The sequence below is a fragment of the Saimiri boliviensis genome, chromosome 2 (assembly GCF_048565385.1).
Source record: "Saimiri boliviensis isolate mSaiBol1 chromosome 2, mSaiBol1.pri, whole genome shotgun sequence".
NCBI classification, from domain to species: domain Eukaryota; kingdom Metazoa; phylum Chordata; class Mammalia; order Primates; family Cebidae; genus Saimiri; species Saimiri boliviensis.
The window spans coordinates 176,783,787-176,803,464 of record NC_133450.1 but is presented as its reverse complement, the minus strand read 5'-3'; positions in this window follow the sequence as shown (position 1 = coordinate 176,803,464).

Here is a 19,678-nt window from a genome sequence, read left to right as displayed (position 1 = left end):
TCCACATAAACTCATGTAATTGCCCCAAATTCTGAGCATAGGGATCCCTGTCAATCTTGGCACTTTTGCAATACAACATGTTTGAAGAAAAAAGTTTCACTGAAATATTTCTAACTATACCCAAATTGGGTTTGGATACATAGCCTGGTTTGTCTGGTTGTTTTTCTTTTGGGACATTAATTACGGAAAATTTATTCTCGATTCCATTCGAAAAACAAAAGAAGAGAAAGATTAACTCAGTTATAATGACAAAAATACTTTAAAATAAATAGCAAAAATGCCTACTAAATAAAAGGAAGACCTAACTGTACCGTTTTGCTTAAAAGGTAACTTAAATAAGCGAGTGATTTTTACAATTTTAACGACTAAAATGGGATTTAATTTTTCATTTTCAAGACTTTTAAAATTTTGATTACATTTACATTTGCTAATATAATAAAATGATTTATATAGTTAGCAAATCATTTGATACTTTTTACCATAATAGAGATTTTCTAAGCAAGAGTTTACTTTGGGCCGGGCGTGGTGGCTCAAGCCTGTAATCCCAGCACTTTGGGAGGCCGAGGCGGGTGGATCACAAGGTCGAGAGATTGAGACCAACCTGGTCAACATGGTGAAACCCCATCTCTACTAAAAATACAAAAAATCAGCTGGACATGGTGGCGCGTGCCTGTAATCCCAGCTACTCAGGAGGCCGAGGCAGGAGAATTTCCTGAACCCAGGAGGCGGAGGTTGCGGTGAGCCGAGATCGCGCCGTTGCACTCCAGCCTGGGTAACAAGAGTGAAACTTCGTCTCAAAAAAAAAAAAAAAAAAAAAAAGAGTTTACTTTATCAATTAACTTCTAATCACAGTGATTAAGGAGCATTTTTTAAACTGCCTTCATTTTGTGAACTAAAGAAACTTGTAAGTGATATAGAAAATAAAAAGTTTCAAATAGGGCCCTACTATATATGATTCCTTTTTAAATCTTTTAAAGATGATAGACTTTCTAATAAATACAGAGAAAACATCCTTTCCCATAAAAATGCTCTAATTTTGATCTTTTTTGTTTACAAAATCTTTGGACCTGAGAGATTAGGATGTAAATATTGCCTATTCTTGGGTTGATTAGCTTAGACGTGGAGTAGAGATGATAAGAGTTTATCAAGTTAACTCATTCAAGCATCTTTAAGTAACAATGAAAAAATGTTTAAGGACATCATTGACATTCAACAAAAAACTGCTCAATATTTCACTTTTCGCCTGAGAAGAAATGAAAGCACTCAGAATAACTCTATCTGCATTGTATGCAGTAAATGGGCTTCTGAGTTGTTTTCTGTAAATTTTTTTAAATTGCTTTACTTTTTTTAATGCAGAGAGCTCACAGGTTAAAATGTGTTTGAATTAATGATCTTGTTAAGTATAATAACTTAAAAAAAGTGATACATCCAATTTTGTAAGTTTCAATTTTTTTATAAAGTGAAACCATCCAAATTAATCATGTTTAAACCACATTACTATGAAAGTACTAATAGATTTTTTAGTTAGATAATTTTGGAATTTTAAGAACCAGGTTATAAAGGGGAGAATTACGAGGCCTGAGCATTTCAACCGCACAGTATTCCAGCATTCAACCATTCAACTCTGTTTCACTTTGATCTTGGAAAAAACCCTGAATTTTTACCCCTCCCAAAACTAATTTTAGTTATTGGTCTAATTTCAAATAAAATTCAGGCTAAGTTTTTATTATAGCTAATAAGATGTTCATATAATTTTGTTTCATCCTTGATTTGGAAATTTATATTACATGATTATGTACTAAAATCATACGACCATCTATGCAATTTTTCTTTCCATTCAGATTCATTAAAGTGTACATATCTGTCTATATAAATAATGAATATGTGTAAGTATACATAAAAAAGTTATGGTTATATCAATATGAAGCTAAAAGGGAAAGTTATTAAAGCAGTTGTTCATTTTTAAATTTATGGTATGATTAATTTTTCAAAATAGAATTTAATAAGAATATTAACTATTATTAACTCAAAATCTAGGAGTATTTTAGGATAGTTCTTCTGGAGTCTATTTTCTCCTACCTCTCCACTGCTTTGTCATAACTTTATACAAAATGATAATTTCACTTGGAAATGTGGTAGGAAAAATGTGAACTATGTTTAAAGTAAGAAAAAAAACAAAGGATCTTAAGGAAGTTGCTGCATAGGTCCTGGAATCCTTCAAGCTATGCACCACAATTCTCCCTGTAAATCCTTTTGAATATGAAATCATTACATTTTGTGTTAAAGTTATATGTTGTAGATTGTTAAAGCCTCTCACAGAATTACAGAAAGGGCAGAGTAATACAAGCTAGATACTGCCTGGCTTGACAGACATTGACAAAGATTAAGAAGGCAATGTTAATGCATTTAATTTTTTAAAAATAGAGATTATAAAGTTTATGAAACCTGAGGTCATTACCAAGAAGAACTAAGAATTCAGCTTTTCAAGTGTTTGCAGTAAAAATATTTAACTATGGGATAGGTAAAGAGCTGATTAACATTATAAATATTTAACAAAATCTAAAATGCTACAATGATCCTTTGTTAAAGATAATTAGTGCTAAGACTGCTGCAGAAACCTAGACTTTTGAATTTCTAATTTCTTAGTGCTTAATTTATCATTCAATCTGATATTGTTGCAGAAATGGCATTTAATATGTAAGTTTGATTCCTATCATGGATACCACAACATTTTGATGTCTTAGGATGCAGTGAATGATACACTTCATTCAGCAGACATTATTACATACATGGGTTAGACATGGTGGTAGAAACCGATAATACTTGGCTGGAAATGATGGCTGTGCCGTCAAGTAATGCATAGTCTGTGTTAGAGATAGACATGTCAACAGATGGTTATAATGTAGTGAGATAACTGGTATGAGAAATATGTAAAAAGTGCTTTTAGGGGTCCAGAGGAAGCTTTCACTAATATACCTGTGGTTGGCTTTAGTGTGGTATTCAGGAAGGCTTCTCAGTGGAGGTGGAATTTTGCTTACTGACTTTTTTTCCATTTTAAAGAAATGTAATACTAGCTCTTCAAATAATATACAGAAAGATGAAGTATATGTTTTTCTTGTCTTTACATATTGATAGGTACTTATGATGAGAGAACAAGTTTTCTGTGTAGGATGCTGAGTTTTTCAAATTCATTAGTGTAATTTCTCAGACACACTGCCTTTGACAAATGTGCACAGCCGGGAAAGCCTTTAATATATTGATTAAGGTTAGTGTTTTGTTGCTAGTAGCATAATGGATAAAGCACAGGCCCCATTTTTATTATTCTATGCTCTACCAATAAAAAAGAAGTATCTTGCAAATTGTGAAAGGCATACAAAAGCAAAAGTAATTAAATATTATAAATGATAAGGGAGATTGCCTGTGATCTGGGCTAGAATTAGAAAGGGGGTAAGGAAGAGATTATTTGAGAGGAAATGGTATGAAAATGTTTTAAAATAGGAAACAGTTCTGTTTTATAACAATAGGTTATCAACTTAAGCAATTTCATTTTCCTTTGTATTACTTTCACATTTGCAAAGGAGGAGAAGGGAAGTACTATTAATCTGAAATTTTCCTTAATTATGAGTAAGTTATACCAGTGATCGGACCAAAAATTTGTTTCTTAAACTCCCAAATGTGTGTAGCTTTACAGTAAAAACCTTCATTTCAGAGTGATTAGTACTTTGTGTGAATATCATTATGCATTTTCCTCTCTGATATCTTGACAATACAGTTTAGCCTATTCCCTCTGGGATTCTCTCCTGGCAACAATTTTTTATTTCCCTGTGTTCATTTTTAGGAAAATCCTCTCAATATTGTTATGTGTATTACTTTATAGGAAGGAAGTATGTAAAATACTCTTGAACTCATTTTACTTGTGAGTTTGAATAGCATTCAGATTAGAATGATTTCCCCAGAATTTTGTAGGCTTGCCCAATCCAGCTGTATATTTTATATGCTAATGTAAATTCTATTTTTGTTCCCCTTGGGGGTTTAAGTGATTATAATTGTTGCTCTTCAAAAGCCAAACAGATGATGATTGCTGCTTCAGGAGTATACCAAAAGAAACTGGCTTTCATTAAACCTGCTCATCCACTTCCTAATTATCTCCATTTTATCTAGCTAAGAAGCAGGAAAAAATGGCAAGTACAGTTCATTGAAGCCAGTTCAGTTATTTAAACATGGCTTTATTGAACTAGCAGGAGGTGTTAAAGTAGGGGAAATGTTTTCATTCTAACACTGATATGTAGCCAGTGGCCCAACTCAAGAGTTAGCTGAGCATCAAATGCCAGAGGCCATAGAGAACAAGAAGGGAGAGATTTTGAGTTATTCTGAGAGGAGTCCTCTAGTGGATACAATAAAAAGTGCTGCAGTGACAGCTATTCTGAAATATTCTTTTTTATTTTTCTTCCTATAAAATCAAACTGGAGTTACCTATTTAGTATTCACCAAGAAGTACCCAGAAATGCACTCTGAGTGAAAGGGAAATTTCCTATATATGTGAAAAAAAAGGGGGAGATATATTGATAAATTCTAAAAGGACACGGAATTCCTAAGACTGGCCAATATCAAGGGTCCTTCAGATCACATAAGCCTTGAAATCTGGACATAAGTCAGAAAGCAAATTCTCATAGAGGCTGGTTTTCCTCAAGAGGGAGACTATCTCTACCATTTGGGCGACAGTGGCTCTGAGTGAATCCGTTCTCCAGTCCTCTAGGGTGGCCTTGGAATTGAGTTGCACTGGAACATGTTTCTGACCCCTTTACTGGCTGTCCTCCTGATGGCATAGAGAGGGTCCTTGAACTCTCACCCAGGGGAACAGAAAAATGTCAGAGTCAACAGCTGTTCAGCTTCCAGCTGTGAGAATGCAATTCTCTGCTGGTTAAACAAAACTCTGAAAGGGCTCTCTCCTTTCTGAAGTTTCAAAGAGCCACATTTTTGAAACCAATTGTCTAAGGCAAGATTTAGATAAAACATTATATTCATAAACAGAAAAAGAAACAGAAAGTTCTGAATTTTCTATAGATTTTCATTTTTGTGTTCCACGATATTTCAGCAAGTGTTACGCAATTTCACTTTTTGAAGTTTTAATATAGAGTCGTTATCTGATGAGTTGATTTTGAAACTTTGGAGAATCATACTGAAAATGAAAAAAGTTTACTTAATTTAAAAAAAAGGAAATATGTTTCTGACAGGCATTTGTATAATTTACTAGAAAGTGATATACATTAAAATTTATTTTCCTCTCATTTCTTGTGCCAATAAAAAATTTTCCAGTGTTAATATACTTTTAGCTTTACAATAACCCTACAAAGTAAAACAAGCAAACATTATCATTCCCTTTATATTTGGAAACATAGTGATTCACAAAAGTTTAAAAACTAGAATCTGGGCATACCAGCTCCTTCAACCTCTTGATCAACATCTCCTTGATCTACCAACGTTTTGCCAATACATGATGTTGAATTATATTTAGATGGTAGAGTCATTTCTAAACCCCAAGGGTAGGGAGTCCCCAGAGAATAAGTATTGCCCCAGTGAGCCCTTAGGTAATCTATGCAGTTTCCATTTTTAAATCCAGAGAGGGGGTATAACAGAAGTCTGTTCTCTAGTATCTCTACAAACTCTGTCTGGTGGTGTAGCAGTATTGGAATTTCCCTGAATTTCTGTATAGAGATGTGCCAGCGTATAAGTCACTCTGGTTTTCTACCAAGAAGGCCTATAAAATCCTGAGAATGTACCAGCTGCACCCAGACTTGCCCTAGGCAAATGGTGGAAACTATCTGCTTGGTTTCCTTACCCCCTCATCACCTTCTCTTGATACTTCTAGGACCCGACTAGTTCTTTGTTCCCCTAAGCTTATGCTGCCACCTTTACTGACATTGCTAATACCCAAGGTCTACTAGGACATATCTGTTTTCCTTCCAAGGTAACAGGTTGTTCATCTAATAAATTAATCTCCACTAATCAAAGGATATTAAGTAGAGTCCTGATTTCTGTTAATATTTAAAATTAGATCCCAAGGAAAATGTGCGTGTTTCTGTTAAACAATCATGGTGAGTAACTTGTGGGGTGGTTGTGTCAGTCCAACATGTATATTTTTCTGGTACTTTTTGTTCTTAACAGCATGGCACCACCTGATCTCTATCATTGAGGAGCGTGCTTACTTATCTTGAAGTAGGACAGTTAGAAATGAACTAACTCAAAGGGAAAATACAACTCCGAAAAAACTGATTAGGTAATTTTAGCTTATCTGCCTATGTTTATTAAATAGAAGTAACAAACATAACAAACAGTAAAATATATCTATGCCAGTGGAATGACTGCACTTCCCAGGGTTGTCTCACATGTTCTTTCATTTTACTAATAGGAAGTTGTAGAAAATCACACTTATTCTGTGACCTCATAGCAATATGAATGTAAATAAAATCTTTTAAAGATGTCCTAGTTAAAGCTTTTTCAGTATAACACAATGTGTAAAACTGGCAATTATTCCAATTAATCTGCTCAACAGAAATAACAAAAATAGTTCAAGCCACTGTTTAACTCCATGTTAATTGCACAATTGAAAAAACTGTACTGATTTTTGCTCTAAATCAGTTCATCAAAATCATCTGTGGAGCTTTTTTATAAACATATATGCTTAGACTACACCTCAGAATTAAAGTGAAATCTCTTGAGGTAAAGAGTAGGCATCTGTACTTGAAAAACCTCACAGTTGGGTTGAGGCATTGATGCACAGTCATGTGTTAGAACCAGTGAGCTTTCCTTTTTCCAGTTCTGTCATCCAATGAAGATTCACTCTCTGTCAGACAAATACTTGAGTCACACAAATATTTCAGACAAATACTTGAGTCACACAAATATTTGAGTCACTTAATGCTCACAGCAGCCTTCAAAGGTAGATTAATTTTAATACCCATTTTAAGAATGAGAAAACTGAGGCTCAGAGAGATTGGGCAACTTGCCCAAAGTCATATACCAAGGACACAGGAGAGGCAGAACCAGAATTCAGGTCTGCATGAATACTTTTAACCGAGACAACCCTGAACTTGAAAGGCCTTTTTAATATACAGATTGAAAATGTATGGCTGTATTTTATAGCTGTAATTTCCAACCTAGAAGCTTCAATTTTGCTGCTTTGATTACCCTAAGAATATCTGGAGCGTACAGGGATTGTTTCATTTTATGGTCTTAAAAGAGAGCTACTATATTCATGTGAAAGAAGATATGATCTAATAGGTAAAAGATACTTTAAAATTACAGGTAAAATATTTTGCTTTCTTTATATAAAGGTCACAGATGACTTTCTACCTCAGTTCTTAATGCAGAAACTCAAGGAACTACTGTAAACTACCTATTAATTTCATTGCAAAAATTATTCAGATATGAGACAGAAGAGAATGCTTTTTCTTTCAGGTCAATTTCTTATAAAAATGTTAATAATTATGTAAAATCATTGCTGATAAATGCAGTTTCCAGTGTGGACTGTGCAATTTTAGGATTTGTTCTTTTTGATTTGGGTCTGACACCAATATTTAGAATAGTGATGACTCATGTCTAGGACTGAAATTTGTTTTTCATGGGTTTATACAGTTTTCCTCTTGAATTGCACCAAAAATGGTTTTTTAATTGGCTTTAACTCATGCCCAATAAATTGGACAAAAATTGATTGCCGCAGTCATGTTTGGTTAAAAATTATTCAGGATTGCGCCACGAGTCAAATGAGTGCATGAGTGAGGGCAGCGGCACTTTATGTCCTCGGTATATGACAAATAAGTTTTTTTTCAAAACGGTCGTCATTTGTATCTGAAAATTAATATATGTTTGTGGTTTATAAAGCTTAAAAGATAGTAACAGGGCACATTAAAACACATTGCATTAAAAAATAAATTTCTGTTATTTTTGTATTTTTTCTTAGTATCTTCCAGTTTTACCAATCTCATAAATCTAATAACAGTATTCCTTTTAAGATAAGTAATACCTGTTAGATAGCTCTTGTTAGGTTTTTGGTCATGTTATTAGAATATTTCTGAATAGCAAAATGAAATAAGTAAGAATGTTCAGAGACTGTGCCATCAGTCACAGTTGAGACATTCCATCCTCTGAAGAGTGATTTTTAAAGACAAAAATTAAACAATATGAAAATTGAATTAACTCAGGTGACTGTTTAGGACATTGAAATAGCAATTCACTAATGGTACCTGTCAGGAAGCCAGTTTTAGTTCAATCTCATTATAATTATTTACTGTATTATGGTTTTCACTTACTTATATGCCATAGAAATATAAGCAAATCACTTTAAGGGTTTTGCTGGCTGGGAATGAAGGTTCATTTTATGAGATTCTTAGGCAACTTGAGAAAGGATTTAATAGGAAAAAATAAATGATTAATTCAATGAAAAGAAGAACATTCCTTGATCATAATAAAGATAGTAAGTGAAGGAAACAGTTTATGTTACTGTATGTAATTAATATTAGGCAATTTTAACTGGGCAGGATAGTTATACCTGATATTGTTATCTAAGAAAATCATAGATCAGTTTCTGAGATTTTTGTCATATTTATTTTTCATGTGTGTTAAATCTCAATTTGTTTTTATAAGTGAATATTATTTTGTTTATAAACTATAAAGCTCCAGGGCTGTTATTGTGACCTCTCTCTTAATCTAAGTTGTCTTTTAAGAGGTCACTGGTTCTTACCATCCAGCATCTTGCTCCTGCCCCCACCTGGTGGTTATAGGTCCTCAAGCTTGAGCTGTAGGGTTTTTTTTTTTTTTTTTCTGAAACAATAAACTACTTATTTTTCTGATTTATAAAAAAGAATGCATGCTGAGAATTTTTACAAACCCAATAATGCAAAAAATGTAAAGAAAAGAAGTAACTATAAATCCAGCTCCCATTACCTCAAAATAGCCAGTGTTTAATGTTCTAGTAAACATCTCTTATATGACGTTTAATATGCTTAATAAGATTTCATAAAAATCTACACATTACATTAAATAATAAACACTATCTTTTTAATGGTTTTACAACTGTTTACATATGTTTATGAAGTAGACTTTTTTAAATGTGTAGAAGCTAAATAATTAAACTGCAAAACAATGTTACCCGCTGGTTAGAATAACCTAGGACATCTTATATAAAATATTTCTCAAAATCCTATTATATTTGACTTGAATATTTTTAAAGGAAGAAATCATCCAACTATAAATTTTCTCTCCTATTTGTCAGCAATAGAGAGCATGGCAAGCTATAAGAGTGTGATTATTTCTGAAATAAAAAGAGTTTTATCTGTTTATGTTCATTTGTAATGTCTATTTTCCCTAGGCTTTTGTTCTCTTGCAAGTGTTGTGTCATCTGTAATTTCTGTTGTATTTATTTAAAATTACCAAATTTGACATCTGGAAAGTACCTTAGATGTACTCTAATAAAAGTAGCTACGAACTTTGGCCCTAGAAACAGCACATTTGGGGTGAAAATCCAGCTCTTGTTGATTTCTAGCTGTATTATCTTGAGCAAATTACTTAACTTCCTCGGTTTCCTTATCTGTAAAATGATAAGATTCTTGTGAGGATTAACTGTAGAACAGTAGAATGTTACCTAGCATATAATACACCTACCCATTATTATTATTACTAATCTAGTCCTCTCCTGGGAATCAAGAAGTTTCATCAGTGACTTTCTGAAGAGAATCAGCTAGTTAGTGGGAGAAACAATGCTGGGATCCTGTCTCTTTTCTCCACATCGAGAGATCTCTGCTTAGTGCCACAATGTGTGCTCTCTCAGCATTGTTTCTAAAGTCCTCCCTTAGGCACAAAGGTATCTTAGAGGCATCCAGGGCTACACAGTGCATTAATCTGACAGGCTCTTGTCCCTGGTTTCTCTCCCTCACAGCTTCCGTGGGCTTGTTGGCTGAGAAACACTGGCTCAGAACCCTATCTCTTTCCCAGTGCTGGTGGAAATAATTTGGCCATCAAAACGCTTTCATTATGAACGCCTCTTCTCTACCTGTTACTCTTTCCCCGGTATCTATTATACTCTGACCCTGTCACCTCATTGCAATTTTAGACGAAAGCTTCTTAACGCTGCTTATGTGTTGGTTCTAATTCTTCTACCTTTGAATATCTTTCTGTTTGGCATTTCTAAAATTCACAGTTGCCAATAGGTGTATTCTGTGTATCCTGTTTCTTTCTTTCTTTTCTTTTTTCTTTTTTTTTTCTGTGTATCCTGTTTCTAATAGTTGTATGTCTGGACTTCCCTCTGCTGGTTTTCAAAATCAGCGTAATGGGATACCACAATACCCAACCAAACTGGTTTCCTATGCTTTGTAGTCTACTTCCTCTACTGTAGTTAGACTGGTCTACTTAAACAAATTCCTGTAATTTTCACCTCTGAACCTCTTTTTATTTGCTCTAAAGCGCACACACACACACACACACTCAATTGAGATTTATATAAAGATCTTTTAAAACTGAGGACTGAACATTGTAATATATATGAATATTTTCCTATTTTATACAAACCTTATAAAGAGGCTCAAACTTTCATGTATCCTTTTAATATGATTAATAAATGGAGACATGCCTGTCTTTTAGTATTCATTTTACATCTAGAAATATTAGTATTCTAGAATGTATCAGTACTCTTTGAGTTAAATAATAAGCACTAAATAAAAGAAAGTCTTTTATTGTCTGCACAAGGAATCCAGAAATATCATCTAGAGAAAAAAATTTCACAGTCAATTGTGTCAAAATAATTCAAGGAAATGTTGATTTGTTACTCATACAGCTTAAACAGTCTGTAACACCACTTACTTATGTTACATCTTCCAATTCATGTTTACAAAAACTGACATTTCAAGCAACCATATTCTCTAATTTCTCATACCAGAATGATAATGACCAAAGAAATAGAATATTATTTCTATTACAACAGTATTCTCAGCCTTAAAATGCTCCATCAGAGAAATGGATTTTTTATTTAATCACATCAACATGAAGAGTTAAGATAGGTTAGTGTGAAATGGTAATAAACAGCAGCATAGGCTGTTCTATGTGTATTCATGTGTTTCTTCTTGGTGCTAATTACACTTGCTCATAGAAGTCTGGCAGTCACATGACTGGGCTTGACCTTGAGTGGGTCAATTTTATCAAATTATATGATACATTTAAGATGCAGACAGATGCTTATTGAAGCTTAAAATAAAAACATTAAGTCTGTTTGCCATTGTGACTTACAATGAATTTATACCTCTACGAGTTTAAGGTTCATTCTTTTATCAGGCTACAAAACGTTGTTTCCTTCCATTTCACTTACTGAAAGTCCACAGCTATAGCTATATCAATCCATAGCAATGTAAGCCCAGGAGGGAACTGCAAAACTATAAACCATAAGCAAGTTTTAGTATTCTTCTGATATTCTATGTTTTATAATGTCAAGAGGATGTTAGTTGTACGTTTTTGTTTTATTCAAAACAAAAAAACCGTTATAAAAAGCCTTTTATATAGTCTACCTCTATATTCCTTTGGATATTTATTTTGATAGATTTTTTTCAAACACAATCTAAATAGAAAACTGAGCAGAAAATACTGTTAGCCAATGTAAATGGAATAAAGATAATAGCCTATAAAAATATATGTGGAGATGGGAGAATGAGCCTAGGATAGGGTGACTGATAAGTAGATTGGAACTGGTTTCTTTCAAGGCCATAAATAATAACCTTTAAAGTCTTGCCTTAGAAATTAACAAAGAAATGGTAAATAAGAATAATGTGTGCATATATAAGATTGAATAATAAAAGTGTCTTAACATCAAAATATTTTAATTTGATTAGACTGTTATGGTATATATTTGACTCAACTTGATTTCATCAAGTAATTAACTGAATTTTAAGCTATACTTAGTGCCAAAACTAATAAAATTTGAGCCTAACTAAAGTAACAATACCATAATTAATGCCAAAGACAGTAACAGATTGCAGAAAGACTGATACTCAGGAAAATTATTTCTATTAACCTTAGAAATGTTACCTAAATTCCTAATTCCTCTGTTATACCCCCTGAAAATGAGAAATAATTTATGTCCTTCCTTACCTCCTGGGGTTACAATGATAAATATGTAAAAATACATTGAGCTTTTTGTGATAAAAGATACTATAAAAACCTAAGGTGTTTTTATTATTATATCAGTCAGATGGGATCTCAGACTCAGTTCCTTTTTGAAGACCCACAACTTTTTATGGGTGAATCATGAAATTGTATTGGGAAATATATTGAAGTCACATAACAGGGCAGATAGAAGATTTTATGCCTTTTGGTGCCTTTTAAACTTGGTTGCAATTAGAAATGTGAGAGGATATTTATCATGAAATATATCAGTTGGGACATTAATGAGAGCTAATGAAAATATTTAAGAGACAGTATATAAAGGCAGGAATTCTAATTCTGGCTTTATCATGTAAATGTGCTAAGTTATCATTTTGGTTCTCATAATTGTAGTTACCATATATTGACTGCTTCCTCTATGCCAGGAAGTTTTGAGTATTTTATACTTATAATTACATCTAACCTCACAGTGATTCTAAATTAGGCATTATTATCACTATTTTATAGATTAGAAAACCAAGGCTTAGAGGCAGTAAAGTAACTTGTCCAAGACCCTGTGAAATCAGGTTCAAATCCATGTGTCTGAAGTCAAAACCCAAGCCATTAACAATCTGTAAAACTGTAGCTCCTAGAAAGATAGCATTACAATTCCTATATAAAGGAGTAATTTTTTGACAATTATTTTTTGTCGATAATTGGCAGTAATTTTTTATATATTTAAAAAAAGTGATATTTTGCAAAAATTCGTAACAATGAACAATAACAACATAAACCAGGCATTGTGAATATGTATTATACAACATATTAATTGAGTTATTTAAACCTCTTGAATTTTCCGTTTACTATTATTGCCGAAAATATAATCTGATTTCCTTCAAGCATTTCTTGTTCCTAATCTAATTTTGTTATTCTGGCACATGCTAGGCACTCAAAGGATGCTTAAATCAAATTGAAATGGGCCTTTTGTCAAACATTAGGAAAAATATTTAGAAATAGGAAGTGATTATGTATCACTCATTTGACTCTTACCTGATGATAAATGTTATATCTGGAAGGACATAGTTATGTGTGATATTTTTGGTAACAATTATAATCAGTCATTAAAAAAAAACATTAAAGACTTTTGGATATTTCAAAAGCTTCTACCATTTTTGCCTGAATACATCATAGGAAGATTGTTTCCCTTAAAAATATAGTATCCCATTTCTCACAGAGGGGGATTAATAATTGAAAATCCTTTAAAGCTAATTTTACATTTTTGGTTATTTTATTATTTGTCATCATTTATAATGAATTGCTATGCCTTTGGAAATCACATATATCATTCCTTTTGTGACAAAAATTTATATAAAAATGATTTTTATACTAATTTCATGCTAAAAGATTTTATGTTCATAATAAAAATGTCACTTCTTAAAATTAGTTTTGAAATACTATAAGTTTATAAAATACCTTTTTTCACATTTCAAACTTATTGATAGTGTATCTTTTAATCTTTATGCAAATTCACATCTTAAAAAATTCTTACCTTTATTAACAAAGAATAGTATACACTGTCCATTGTGTGCATATTTTCAATTTAATTAAGAAAAAAAAATCATAGCCTAAGGGGCTTATTAAAGCTGATAATTCAAACTTGTTTTCTAACAAGCAGAAAAATATCTTTTTATCTGATTTTTGGAGATAATATAATCCTGCCTAAAATGCTGGAATTCATTAAAATAGTATTTCTTAATATGCATATATAGTAGCCATTATTTAAACCAGTATAACTCTATGGAAAATATGATATGGAAAGGACCAGTTAGCTTGCATAACCACACACTTCTTTCTCATTAAAGGATACATATAGCACTTATTCATCTGTACACTTAAATTTAAAAGAATAAAAACTCTCAAACTCTCAAACTTTTTTTATGTTAGAGATGAAGGATTTTTTGCATATAACTATTCAACAGAAATGTCTTTGAGATTTCATGAGTTACATTTATTTACATACTACCCTAGAGTAATCAAATAACAACTTCAAAGTTTATAATTGTTTTTTATTCAAATAGTTTAATAGTTGCTAAATTTTATTATAGCATCTTAAAATTTTTCTCATCACTTTTTCAACAAATTCATTTTTGATTTTTCCTTACCCTAAGTGATATAAGCTTTTATGTTGTCAGTTAAGTGCATTCTGATACTGATCACAGTTTTGAAGTTAAAAATTTATTCATTTTCTAAAGCTGTATTAACGATGTGTTGTCAGCTGAAGGTAACTTTTTATAAGTGTTTCTAAGACTAAAAATACAAATGTCATTGTGGAAAATGCCATTATCTTCTCATACTTACTACTCACCTTATAAAGGGATACCAAGAACTTGCAATTCACTTAAGACACAAAGAACAAGATATAATACTAAGACATTAGTGAATCCAGACAACAAGGCCACTGGCTATATGCTGGTCATTATATATAGTGAATATTTGTGAAAACATCTATTTAAATAATGCATAAAATTTCAAACCTCATATCCAAAAAAGCAGACAGAAGAATGTAGATATACAGTATGCCGTAAGAATCAGGTAGGTGTCAGAGTACATACCTGGGATTTTTTGTTTCCTGAATTATCCTATTGCAATTACCTGGGTAAAGGGAGGAGGGAGTTGAAATATAACTGTTATTTCTGTAATTAGCTCAGCAGATTCTTTCCTGTAGGTGACAACTTCTTAGGCTATTGTAAAAATCATCCTGGAATCTCTCCTGTGGCCCTATCACTTCAACCAAAAGGCCAGGTTAACTTCGATTTATGGTAACTCTTCTGTATCCGGTCGATCTGCTTTTTTTTTTTTTTTCAATGAAAGAAAAACTAGAGTCCATTTGATATCCACTTCCTCTCACCCCTGCTCAGATAAAGACAGAATTCCTTTTTATACTAGATTGATTTACATTGTCCCTTGATCTCTCATCACACCAAACTTCACACAACTTCATACTGTACTTTTCAAATTGTTTATTCATAGTAGCTATGATTAGGAATCATGGCCAGATGCTGTGTCCCTTTTCCACTTCTCATGGCTTCCCTTCCCCAAATAATTTTTAAGCCAGGTGTGCTTTTTCTTCTTACTGCCCCCTCCCACTACTTTTTTTTTTTTTTTTTTTAAAGGATATCCCATTCCAGGTGCCCTCTCTGCCTGTCGGAAGCATTTTAATGACAGTTTACGTTAGCGGTCTATCAGCAGACTGCTGCCTCTGCCACCTGAATTTCAATTTCTTAATTTACAGCCCAGATAAAACAGAATGGAGCAGGAACTGGGCTTCTCTCTACATTGGGTTGGCCTTATCAAGCGTGAAGTTTGGCACATTGCAAACCTATTCAAGTGATTATCTGTTGAGGACCTCTCGAGCCATCTCCATCTCTGCAGCGGGCTGATAAGACAGCTGTTTCTCTAGCCGCTGTGTCTCACCGGGCCTCAGTCTTCTTCTGATACAAACTCCGCCTTTGTCACCGTGCCCCGGTGCCGTCACTTGCTCTGTGGGGCAAGGGTTTGATCTGAACACACGTGGGGGGAAAAGTGTGAGCGCATGTGAGGACCGAGGAGGGAGGAAGGAGGAGGGAGGGCCAGGAGAGCGAGGGTGGGGGAGGAGAGAAAGAGTTAGAGACCAGAGGGAGGTGGAGGGCTGGGCGGCGTGCTGAGCGCCCGGGATGGCTCTGATTGACTGGTTGCTCAGCCCGGCTTTATTATTTCAAATTAGACGTGCATCGCACAAAAGTGGAAACATAAATCTTCAATATGAGAAAGAGCCTCCGAGCATCGGAAGCAGAAAAACCGTTTCTTCCCAGGTCCCGGTAAAGGGGCCGGAGAAAAGACTGATTGCTACCAGCTGAGACAGATGGTTACCTTTAACTTTGGAAACCGCTATTTTTAATTACTTGTATTAATTTTGCATGAGATGTATCGGCTCCAGGGGGAAGCTTAAAGAAGGGTGTTAGTATCCCTGAAAGGAACGCACATAAGGCTGACTTGCCCTTTCTCACCTCCGCGGTTTTTTTTTTTTTTTTCTTCACCCTGTCTAGTCACCTAGATTTTCCCTTTGCACGCTCAGGAAAGACGTGAGTTTATCCCCCTAAAAGTTGCTATAGAGTAAAAGTGAGGAGGGAAATCTGGGGACATTTTTGGGAGCGTCTACATAAAATAATCATCGATCTGAGGCAGTAAATATATTTTCCAAGACACTCTGGGGCATGTGCAACAGATCTTAGTCTGAATATCTGCAGGCAAATCATCTAAAGGCCAGTGAACTTCATACGTTGGTTCGGGGGGAGAAAAAGGGGAGTGAGTGTGTGTGTGTGTGTGTTTGTGTGTAGGTGGAGGGCTGGGAAGGTAGAACTAACCCAGTCTGGTCTCAAAGGTTTACCGCGACACTAGTTACATGTTTTAAAAAACATTTAAATGAACAATTCATGTGTCTTTGAAGTGTAAACAGCAACCTCAGGATTTAGGGGGAATATTCGTTGAGTGTGCTCTCTTTAGTCTTTCCCCCTCGAACAGGAGTTTAAAGACACAATGTAAAGAGAAAGTAAAGGATGTGTGAGATCCCGCTCACTGCCGCCCCTGGCACTGTCTCTAACGAAAGTGTTTGCAATGTAAAGGATCTTTCGCAAAAGAGTCTTGGGAGTCACTCATCTTCGGATAAAAGGCTTTACCCCTTTGCCACGGGTGGAGGGAGCCGGGAGAACTGGGGGAAGGGAGCAATGGTGAGCAGGTAGGCATTTTTACTGCAATTCCAGCTGGGAATTTCGAGGGTTAAAAACTCTGGAGTGTGTTTACCAGACTTCTCGAAGACTACCTGGATTTGCATTTATTTTGTCTGAACACTGACGAAAGGCGAGCTCACTGCAGCTAGGGACTGTACGTAAAGGAGGACAGTGGAGGGTACGCAGCGAGTTCGGGGCTCTAACTCTCCTGGCGTTTTGTCACAATGGCTGAGTCTAAGAAAAGCCAGCCTAATTCAAAATAAATGAGTTTCTGTAGAGTAGGACAGTCTTTTCCGCAAAGTCCCGTGGAATGAAACATTCCCAAGACGTGCAGTTTCCGCGTCTCACAGAAAGGGACAGAAAACACCCTGTCAAGATTTGCAAATCTTAATTCGAGGTCTGCTTGTCTCTGTCCATGGTGCTAATTCCTGCCTCATTCTCCTGCGTGGTTACCACGGTATAAATTCACACTGGTGGCAATTTTCACAACTTTTCCTCCCTTACGGTTGAAGGCAAGTCGACATACTATTTTAAGAAGAATAAATAAGAGTAATCAGCAAGTTATATGATATCTGTATTTCTCATGCATACATTAAACTATCACATTTCCAATAATATGAACCGCAACCCCCTACTCCACCAAAGTAACACATAGTGTTTTTATTCATCTAAGGTTTACTGTTGGGAATTACTGCCTTAAGCCAAACATTGTAAACTCATTTTAATAGTTTATTTGCCTAAAAAATGTTACAAGTAGTTTACAGTACTCTTTATTAAAAAATGTAAAATCACTCCCTCCTTTGCCCCCAGGAGGACTCATTTAAGGGAGTTATTTATCCTAAAACAATTTTCCACAACAGCTTTACATATTCTTGTGAATAACTGTTCTTTTGTATAGAAAGTTTAATAAAATAATTCATTACTTTTTCAGTTTTGAAAACTACTTTTTTGCAACTTTATCCGCATCACACTTTTTCTCCAAGTTCACAGTTACTCCCTTCATCTCTCCCTTTTCTGCTGAAATTCAAAATAATGGCAGGTACTTGGAAGACATGTCAGAGTTCATATGACTTAATCATACTCAAATGTCTTTTAAGTGCTTTTCTAGTGCCAGTTCAGATGTTACGGATAATTCTTTTACCTAACCATGAGTGAAGACGTGTTGACTGCATTTTTTGCTTATTCTGAAATGAGATATTTGCACATAGCCTTCATTAATCAATCACAGGATAGTATGTATTTGTTAATGTTTCAAGCTATGACACATGAATTTCAAAGTGAAATCTACATCCAGATATCCTTGTTTTAAAGTGGCTGTAATCAATATTTTATTTTTAAAAGTTGAAAAAGTACATGTTGCTTATGATACCTCTGTCCACATAAAAGTTTTAAAATGTAAAAACATCTGTTTTAATGAGGAAGTAAAACAGAATTTTAAGACACTTTCATTTTCAAAAAATAATTTAAGTCCGTGTCACCTACATAAAAAGACAACATGTTAGGGATGGCAATACTTTGAATATTTGGTCACTCTGCCCAAGCTGGAAAAAACCCATAAATACTGAATCTACAGAATTTAGCAATTTGCATTTGAATGAACAAGTTTGCTATTTTCCATGTAGTTTCCTCACATAATACATATGTTAGATTTTTATTACTCCATATCACTCCCAGCTTTCCACACCTGTCCTTATCATTTTGGAAAATATACCACAGTTATCTACAAATCTTTCTTGTGGATATACACATGTACCAAAAACTAAAACAAAGTATTAATTTCCACCTAGTTAGAAGGCACTTATGTAATTGTAATGGTAAAGATTTACTTCAACATACTGAAATTATATGAGCATACACAACTAATGCAATATTAATTTAAGAGCATGTTAACAAGAAGGAAAGACAATTCACTTCATAGGTAAGTCTGATTAAATCAAACAGTATTATACTTTCCCCAAATTGTATTCATTTAAGGTTTATTTCTCTGTATGGAGCTGGGGATGAGGGAGAAGAGGTTGAAGGCAGACTACAAACCCAATGTTCTGTTATTCATATATCTACTCTTTCTGTTTTCTCCCCCTCGACTCCATTTCTTCAAATTATTTTTCTTTCTTCTTGCTTTGAGTTTCACCCAGGTCTAGAGAATAGTTTTAAGTTGAAATTAAGACTCCAGGGGCTGTTGTTACATGAAAAGCGGGGGTGGAGGTTAAGACATGATTTTATACATGCTAATTATAAGATAGCACAGATTCAGGCCTTCTTTCTCAACCCCCAGTTATTGTCATGCAAAGTAATATAACTCATATATTATTATACAGGCTACACGGGAGATAAACAGGTCTTTTTTTCACCATTCATCATTTATCAACATTCAAGGACACTCTCGAACACCGATTTACTGTATTCCTCACTTCCAAGTCATTTTATCATCTGCCCCATTTCCCTCCATGACACCCCATCCTTATGCAATCTCTAACTCTTACCTGTGTCTTCTTTTTCCGGCATTCTCAAAGGTGTCGACTAGTTGTAAATAGGTAAAGGAACTCCTTTCAAAAAGACATGTGCCTCTGGAGAAGATACGTTACATTGTTTGTGTAAGAATGGTACGAACTGTCTAGGAAGTTGGGTGCTATCTTTCAGGACTGAAAGGAGAAATTCTGGCTGGAAAAGAACCTGGGTCAATTGAATATTGATCCAGACGATCCCGAGGACCTCACTTTCACTTAGAGGAAGAAATAATTATCATGCATAAAACTGTATTTTGGCCTCCTGAATGCCATTAAAATATG